The 9,564-nt window shown below is 35.8% G+C and overlaps 1 long non-coding RNA gene across 10 annotated transcripts in view; it reads left to right on the top strand.

The window, feature by feature from the left end:
* Positions 1–9,564, top strand: part of LOC119626230 (uncharacterized) — a 198,410-nt gene that overhangs the window by 32,805 nt on the left and 156,041 nt on the right. The window lies entirely within an intron of this gene.

Genomic DNA, 9,564 nt, shown 5'->3' with positions numbered 1-9,564 from the left:
AGGGTCTGGCTCCGTTGCCTCACTGGAGCGCAGTGGGTAATAATGGCTCACTGTACCTTGAACTCCTGGCTTAAGCAATCCTTTCACTTCAGCTTTCCAAACTGCTGGGATTACAGATGTGAACCATCACACCTAGCCAGGCTTTTCCTTTTCTATTTGAGAAGGAAATTACCTAGAAGAGAGGTAAAAGCTATTTGCATTTGCTTTGTTTCCAGCTTTCCCAAAGAGGTAAAAGTTACGCAAAAAGTCTGAGGGACAAAATTGGTCAATTCAGAGTTAGACAAGAACCAATTAAATTATTTAGTTGGATAACTAGAGATATATTTTGAGGACTGGATATATAGTAGTTGAGCTGAAATGAGTGATCTGGTCTGGTCTTTGAATTTCAGAGTGGACACCATTGATCCTTGCAGATTGTCAGGTTCCAGGGTTCAGTTGCCTGACATATAACCATCACTAAATAAATGTTTCTTGAATGTGCTTTGTTATGACCTCCTATCTTCTCATGATGAGGTGGTAGCTAAGACTGACAATCCAGGCAAATAGACCTTCAGCAGTATTCAATTTGTGCACCTATAATTTTTTCCCCCATTTTCACACTGATCCTTGCCTTAATTAATGATTGCAAGGCCTGGGTGTGGCCCATGCACAAGCATCTTTGAGTCCAAACATGAGTTAGTGAATTCATATGGTTATTTCTCATTATTAAAGTCATAAGCAAATTTAACAAATCACTTTGAACCTAAAAGGTAAAACGTTCAGATGAATATTACTAAAATGTAGTTATAAATTGTATTATATAAATAAGAGAACAAAATCCATTGCAATTAATTCTATCAGTAAAATTGGATCAATACAAGGTTTTCATACAATGCTTTCATGGCTTTTATCTTGGTGACACACTTACATCTAGGATTTTGGAAAGAAAAGCCTGTTTAGACTTGACTTTTCCATCCTTCTGAATTTTTTTATGCCAGTCACAACCACAGTTCCTTTCTTTTGCATGTAGCAATAATAAAATATGACATCTTAAATATTCAGAAAAACCTACAAAGTTTCAAACTTTCAAAGCTGTCTAGAGCACCTGTACATCACAGTGATATGAAAATCATCCCTCCTCAACTGTAATTGTATTTTAATGTAAAATAATATCAGTGACTTAAATATGCCTCAATTTAGGAACCAATAAACCAACATTATTTTAAAGTGTCTATCATGCTGCACCTTGTACAATTCTAGAAGTGTTGAGAAATTAAATCCCTACCCTCAATAAACTGACACTATGGCTGAGAAAGCAAAGTGAATTGAAGAGAGAAACATTCATGACAACGTTTGTGCTATTAGCCAGGGAAATTGAGTAGCTTTGTATTTACTGAATAGGGAAAAGACTGAATGGGGATGTTTGGCTTGTTTTCTTTTGACTGAAATAAGGAGTAAGTTAGATAAGTGAAAGAGGGCAGAATTTTCCTCTTCAAGTGTTTTTACCATAAGTATGGTGGAGCCACAATGAAGAGCATTCTGTATTGGATAGGCGGTTCATAACAAGTCTGCTAAGAGATTGGTTACAACAGAACTCTTAGAAACTGTGTTGGTCCATTTTGCATTGCTCTAAAAAAATGCCTCAGATTGGGTAATTTATGAAGAAAAGAGGCTTACTTGGCTCATGGTTCTGCAAGTTGTACAGCAAGCATGGCACCACCATCTGCTCAGTTTCTGGTGAGGGTCTCAGGAAGCTTACAATCATGGTGGGAGGTGGGAGGTGGAAGGTAAAGGGGACAGCCCACATATCACATGGAGAGAGGAGGAGCAAGAGAGAGAAGGAAGAAGTCCCATACTGTTTCAACCAACCAGATCTCTCAATGAACTGAGCAAGAAATCACTCATCACCAAAGGGATGGCGCTAAGCCATTCATGAGGGATCCACTCCCATGATAGAATGCCTCCCACTATGGCCTACCTCCAACATTAGGGATCACATTTCATCATGAGATAGAGAGGGAACACACATCCAAACCATATCAGAGACAATTAATAACATTGTATTAAGTGAATAAACTATAAAATGTGACAGTAATTTATATTTTTGTCACATTTTGATACTAGTTACTTTTACTTACCTATAGAGTCATTTTGTAATTAAGGACAGATATGTGAAAAGCACTCTACTAAGTGTTGTGACGAAAAGAAAGTGATAAGAAATAATTTCTATCCTCAAATCATTCCCTTCCAGTATCATTTTCTTATTTGGGACCATCGTCATTTTTCATTTGGACTTGCAAACCGAACTCCCTAATCTGCCTCCCCATTCAATAAATCATCCACAGGCTGTCAAGGACAGTTTTCTTAAGTACAAATCTAATCAAGTTACTGTTCTGCTTAAAATTCTTCAATGAATTTGTGGTGTATGTTGCATAAAGTCTTGGTTCTTTAATATGACATAGACATTTCTTAACAGTTTGCATTTTCCTGGCCATCTTGTTTATATTGAAGCTGCACAAGACTATTTAATGTTTCCCAAGTCTACCTTGTTCTTTCATGGCTCTGGTTCAAGGATAGTGCCTTGAGCATATTTTCACTGTTATATACCATTTTGATAAGGTTTGGCTCTGTGTCCTCACCCAAATCTCATCTTGAATTGTGCTGTCTTAATTCCCATTTGTTGTGGGAGGGACCCAATGGGAGATAATTGAATCATGGGGGTGGTTTCTCGCTATTCTCATGGTAGTGAATACATCTCACAAGATCTGATGGTTTTGCAAGGTGAAACCCCTTTCACTTGGCTCTCATTCTTTCTCTTGCTGCTGCCATGTGAGAAGTTCCTTTCACCTTCTGCCATGATTGTGAGGCCTCCCTAGCCATGTGAGACTGTAAGTCCATTAAACGTCTTCCTTTTGTAAAATGCCCAGTCTTGGGGATGTCTTTATCAGCAGTGTGAAAATGGATTAATGCAGTAAACCGGTATCAGTAGGGTGGGGTGCTACTGAAAAGATACCCAAAAATGTGGAAGCAACTTTAAAACTGGGTAACAGGCAGAGGTTGGAAGAATTTGGAGGGCTCAGAAGAAGACAGGCAATTGTGGGACACTTTGGAACTTCCTAGAGATGTGTTGAATGGCTTTGCCCAAAATGCTGATCATGGTATGGGCAATAAATTCCAGGCTGAGGTGCTTTCAGATAGAAATGAGGAACTTGTTCGGAACTGAAGCAAAGGTGACTCTTGTTATGTTTTAGCAAACAGACTGGCAGCATTATGCTCCTGACCTAGAGATTTGTGGAACTTTCAGCTTGAGAGAGATGATTTAGGGGCTCTGGCAGAAGAAATTTCTAAGCAGCAAAGCACTGAATAAGTGATTTGGGTGCTGTTAAAGACATTCATTCAAAGACATTCATTCAGTTTTATAAGGGAAGGAGAGCATACAAGTTTGGAAAATTTGCAGCCTGACAGTGCAATAGAAAAGAAAATCCCATTTTCTGAGGAGAAAGTCAAACTGGCTGCAGAAATTCGCATAAGTAATGAGGAGCTGAATGTTAATCCCAAAGACAATGGGGAAAATATCTCCAGGACATGTCAGAGGTCTTCACAGCAGCCCCTCCCATTACAGGCTGAGAGACCTAGAAGGAAAAAGTGGTTTCATAGGCCAGGACCAGGGTTCCTGGGCTGTGTGCAGCCTAGGCTTCAGAGGGTGCAAGCCCCAAGCCTTGGCAACTTCCACAAGGTGTTGAGCCTGTGAATGCACAGAAGTCAAAAACTAAGGTTTGGGAACCTCTGCCTAGATTTCAGAGCATGTATGGAAACACCTGGATGCCCAGGCATAAGTTTGCTATGGGGGGAGCCCTCATGGAGAACCTCTGCTAGGGCAGTGCAGAAGGAAAATACAGGGTCAGAGCCCCCACACAGAGTCCCTACTGGGGCACTACCTAATGGAGCTTCGAGAAGAGGGCCACCATCCTCCATACCCCAGAATGGTAGATCCATTGACAGCTTGCACCATTTCCCTGGAAAAGCCACAGACACTCAATGCCAGCCCGTGAAACCAGCCAAGAAGAAGGTTGTACCCTGCAAAGCCACAGAGGTGGAGCTGTCCAAGACCATGGGAACCAACCTCTTGCATCAGTATGACCTGGATGTGAGACACAGAGTCAAAGGAGATCATTTTGGAGCTTTAAGATGTGACTACTCCACTGGATTTTGAACTTGCATGGGACTTGTAGCCCCTGCGTTTTGGCCAATTTATCCCATTTGGAATGGTTGTATTTACCCAATGCCTATATCCTCATAGTATCTAGGAAGTAACTAACTTGCTTTTGATTTTACAGGCTCACAGGCAGAAATAACCTGGCCTTTCTCAGATGAGACTTTAGACTGTGGACTTTAGAGATAATGCTGAAATGAGTTGACTTTGAGCTGTTGGGATGGCATGATTGGTTTTGAAATGTGATGACATGAGATTTTGGGAGGAGCCAGCTAGCGCTGATATGGTTTGACTCTGTGTACCCACCCAAATCTCATCTTGAATTGTACTCCCATAATTCCCATGTATTATGTGAGGGACACAGTAAGAGATTATTATTTTAAAATAATAAATTTAACTCACCTTCTTGTTTATTCTCTTTTGTTGTGGAGATGATGCTTGGACTGAAGCGTCATAGGTTTAGATTTCAGACTGTGATTGCTAGTGTGGAGATGCAGGGTGTGATATATGATGGTATAGGGCTTCAATTATTGAACTGAGAATTTAGTAGCAATGTAGAGCTGATAAAATTTAGATTTTCATTTTATGTTGTTTATTTCTAGTAATTTGCTTAAAAGAGTGTCTCAAGGCTGTAGTATCAATTGCACCAATGTTAGATTGCTGGTGCCTCCTACAACATTTAGGAATGTATTGCAGTAATACAGATATAACATGATTATATCCTGTATTTGGGTAGGCTTAGAAAGAAAAAGTGAAAACAATCGTATTTATGGTAATTTATCTTTAAATCTAAACATAGAGAGTGCACAAATAAAATTATTCAAATTTTTTTTAAAAAACCCAACAATTATAATAAAAATATAGTAATGTATGATTGTCCTATGGTGATAGTGTGATCTGAATGCCTCTACAAAAATTGGTTAAACTTCCAGAGATGACTGATTCCTGATGTATTGACCAGAGGTTCAAAACATAACAAATATTCCTCTGTGAAATTCTCTCTTGTTGTGAAAATCTAATAAATATGATAGAACAAAGTTGTTTACTACTGAGCAAGTGATGCATAATATTTCCATTCTTCAAGAAACTAAAAATTCAGAAAGAACACACATCTAAGGAACATTCTCTCTACACATATGCCATTTTATTAATTAGTGGTCAGAGCACTATGGGACACTGTAGAAAAATATAGTTATGTATGCTACATTGTTCTGGTATAGTGTTGCTAATATCTGGGTAACTACATAAAATGGAAGTAGACAAATGGGAATACTTCCCACTAATTTTTAAGGATTGGGGCTTCATAATAGTTCAACTAAGTAAAAATTTAAAGAGGATTAAGTACGATTTTTATACAGCAAGAAACAGGCAGTTTTTTTCTTTTCTCAGATAGTGTCATTGTAGTTGTCTGCAGCTTAAATTTGGAAGTAAGGCAATCACTGTGTGTTCCTAATCTTCTGGTTTCCTGCTCCCTTCCCCCAGTTGCCAGTATTTCTCAAATACATAATCCTATCCCCTAGTTAAGCATCAGTCTTTTTGATTTTATTTGTGAGTCTCTGGGAACCAGTACCTTGGCTTTATGATCCCGTGTTTTTGACATAGAAGCTTCAGGTGAGGAGAGAGGTTTATAGAGCAGGAGATAATTTGAAGTTATAAAGATAAAGATGTGAAGAAAGAAATGGTAGATATGAGGAAGTATTTGATAAAAAAAATTCACACATGAACTGTCAAGGGGGCTACGACATGTTTATCTGTAATTGGCTTAGAGGCATCTCTTGAGAGTTCTTTTTTTCTTAATAACCTTTACTTCCTTTGACAAAAGTCCCATTATTACATTATGAAGTGCTGGTACTCCATCATATAAATGATGAACAGACAAAGTGGAAGGAAAATTTTTAGTAAATGACTCAGTATTCCATCAATCTCTATTAATATAGTGTCTACTACCTGAATAGATAGCAATGTCAAACCTGACCTTGTTGTCACAAGTTTGTTATGGTGCCAGCCACTTTGTAAATCATGAGCACAGGGTCATCAAATGAAGGCTTATGTTCTCTGGCTGAAGAGTTGTGTAGTCATACTATTTATCATAAAGATCCATTTATTATTTCACTTTCAAAAATAAAATATAATCTGAAAATTTGATTTTTCTTTCATGTAGTCTATCTTAAAAGAAAAATACCTGAAATAATAGAGATTTCTCAATTATTAAGAATTTACATGAAATTATTAATCTGATACATTTTACCCATATACATTTGATTTAATTTGCATTTATATTTTAATTCAGTGAAGAGAATGGTTTGCATACACAATATCCGTCTCCATTAAATGAGTCTTTTATTAAATACTGTGTAAAACAATCCTTAATTAATGCTTACTATGTGCTGCACTGTGCAAAAATTAACTGTAATTATTGCGCTCCATTTTACAATTTAAGTAGGAACAGATTTCCATTTCAAATACTCAGCTTTCACACACAGGTGAATAGATGGCATACAGCAGATTTTACTGCTCATCAAAACTTGATAATCTTGTCAGCTGTGAGACCTTTTTGTATTGACATTTTGTTTCTGCAAAACGTTTTTCTGAATGGGAGTGAATTTCTATTTCCTGTTTGGGGGCAACTCACTACTTATGGTGGTAGGGAGCTCAAAATTGACAATAAGAATTCTACTACATAAATCAGATTATAATATAAATATCTTGTTTAATGTTCTGAATGTTTGCAATCAAAATTTTACATAATCTTTAACTGAATAGCTGTAGAGGGAAGCAGGAAAACTCAATTATGTGTGTAACAGTATAAAATGGAGCTATATATTGGAAGGATTGCTAGATGGGTTAAGAAAAGTCTTTCTATCTTCTACAGGAACAGGAATTTTAGCTAGGCACATGGACATCAAGTTGAAGATTACTTTCTTGGACACTCTCATAGTTAGATGTGACCATGTGATTAGTTTCTGGCCAATCAGATGTGAAAGGAAGCAATATACGCTATTTCAGAGTTATGTAGTTTAAGAGAAAAGGGGCAGTTTCTTCCTGTTCTTTCCCTATTGTAATTTTGTTGGAATATGGATTTAATGGTGTGAGTTAGAACAGCCATGTCAGACATGAGATAAGACCTGCATGAGGAAGCTGGCAAAGCCATAAACTGGCAGGGCCCTGGATTACTTGATGTCATGAAACAGATTGCCTCCACTTGGAAAGGGTTATACCTTTTGCCTGAGCCACTGCTATTTTTTCATATTATGTAACAGTCACACCACACCCTAAATAATACAACATCTAAATCATTTCAAGGAAATATCCAAATCTTAGTGAAAGAAAGATTTTTGGGGACCTAATTAGCCAAAGGAACTGTCTGACTTGAACATACTAATAGTAGATCAACACCATCCAACAGAACATTCTGAGATGGCATAAATGTTTTCCAATATCCAATTCAGTAGCTATTAGGCACATATAGATATTGGGCATGTATATATGATAAGTTATGTTGGACTCTGCTATTGAGTTTTCCAAATTGTGCAAATTTGCCTCCCCATTTGCAGTTTACGGAATTTCCATTGTTCCTCCTGCACTCCAATTCTTAGTTAGTACTTTTAATTTTAGCCACTTTGGTAAGTGTGTTGTTTTATTTTAGCTTTAGCTTGTGAATTTCCCTTATCACTAATAGTCTCAGCATATTTTCTTATGTTTAAGTGGCTGTTTAGGTGTCTTTTTTTTAATTGCTTGTTAACACGTCTTGTTCATTTTTCTATTGTTTTTCTTTTTCTCATTCCTTTATAGAATTAAAAAATGAATTCTGAATATAATTCCTTTTGTCATTTATATGTGTTACAAATTTACTGTTCTAGTCCAGGACTTTTCTGTTTGGTCTCTTGATGGTGTCTTAATAAACAGAAATTGTTAATTTTATTGTATTCTAATTTATAAATTTCCCCTTTATTAATGTGTCTTGCATTCTATTTAAGCAGACTGACCTTAACTTCAGCCCATAAATAAAGTCTCCTGTATTATCTTCTAGTAACTTTTGTTTGGTCTATCATAATTAGATTGAAATAATATAGATGTTACTTTTATGTATATGGTAAAAGATAGCATTCAAATATTGTTTTCTCATATGTATATCTAGTCAACCCTAGCACTGGGTATTAAAAAGACTGCTTCTACAAATTTGCTCTGCAGTGCCATCTTGTTGAAACTCAAGAGTTCATAATATGCCTGAGTCTAGACTCTTTTCTATCATTGTCTATTTTTACTGAGTTTTGTCTTCATGCTCTATCGGTAATTAAGAGCAATACTAAAATCTCTCAGTATCTTTATTGACTTACCTGCTTTGTCTTATACTTTTGTTAATTCTTGGACTTCTCATATTTCCTATATATGTCTACCTTATATTATTATCTCTTGTAATTGTTTCTTCCCTACAGCTACCATATCATAGGCCAGTTTTTAAAAAGTTAGATGTGTATGTCGTATGTTCAGTTACTAATGTGTTAGATGTATTTTCTAACATTTACAATTTCAGTTTTGTTATTGTTCATAACTTAAAATCCTTTTTTCATATTATAACCTTTAGCCCACTTACATTTAATAAATAAATAACATTTAATTTATAACTACCACATTACAAAGGACTATTTGACTCATCTGCCTGTGATTCTTTACTTTCTATTTTCTTGACTTATTTTCATTTAAGTGTTTTAAAAATTGTTGTAATGACCTTAATTAATTTGAAAGTTATGCGTTCTTTTCCTATTCATTATTTACCATAGTGATTACTGCATGTCTCCTTAATTCATCAAATATAATGCTAAATTGTGATTTTGATATGTGTCCAGACCTTACATCATTTCAATTCTATTTTCTCTTCTTCTAACTTACATGCCATTGTTGTCACAAATGCTAATTTTCTCTTTTAAATATCCAAATCATTTTTTGCAGTAAACAGCCACTATTCTTTTAGATTTTTCCAACATATTTATCCTTTTCTTTAGTATTTAATTCCTTTTTTCCTCTGAGATTTGATGTGGAATCGTTTTTCTTCTGATTCTAGAATATAGATTAGTCTATGTCTCTTTGTTTATATATATAAACATATAAGTATAAATATATATATATATAAAAAAATATATAGTACACACACATACAACTTTTAAATCTTACATCAAGTCCAGGCACCATCTAGACACTAGAAATACAACAGTGAATAAAACAAACAAAATTGCCATCTACATAAAGTTTACATTCTAATCAAGGGACACATATACATAAGTCAAATATAAACTATATTTTATGAAATATATCAGATAAGGCAGTAGGGAATATTCATGAGGAGGGGATGGGTGTTCTGATCTATAGACTTT

The sequence above is a fragment of the Chlorocebus sabaeus genome, chromosome 21, assembly GCF_047675955.1.
Source record: "Chlorocebus sabaeus isolate Y175 chromosome 21, mChlSab1.0.hap1, whole genome shotgun sequence".
Taxonomy (NCBI): domain Eukaryota; kingdom Metazoa; phylum Chordata; class Mammalia; order Primates; family Cercopithecidae; genus Chlorocebus; species Chlorocebus sabaeus.
Note: the sequence above shows the minus strand (reverse complement) of the source record. Positions and strands in the feature narration are given on the sequence as shown.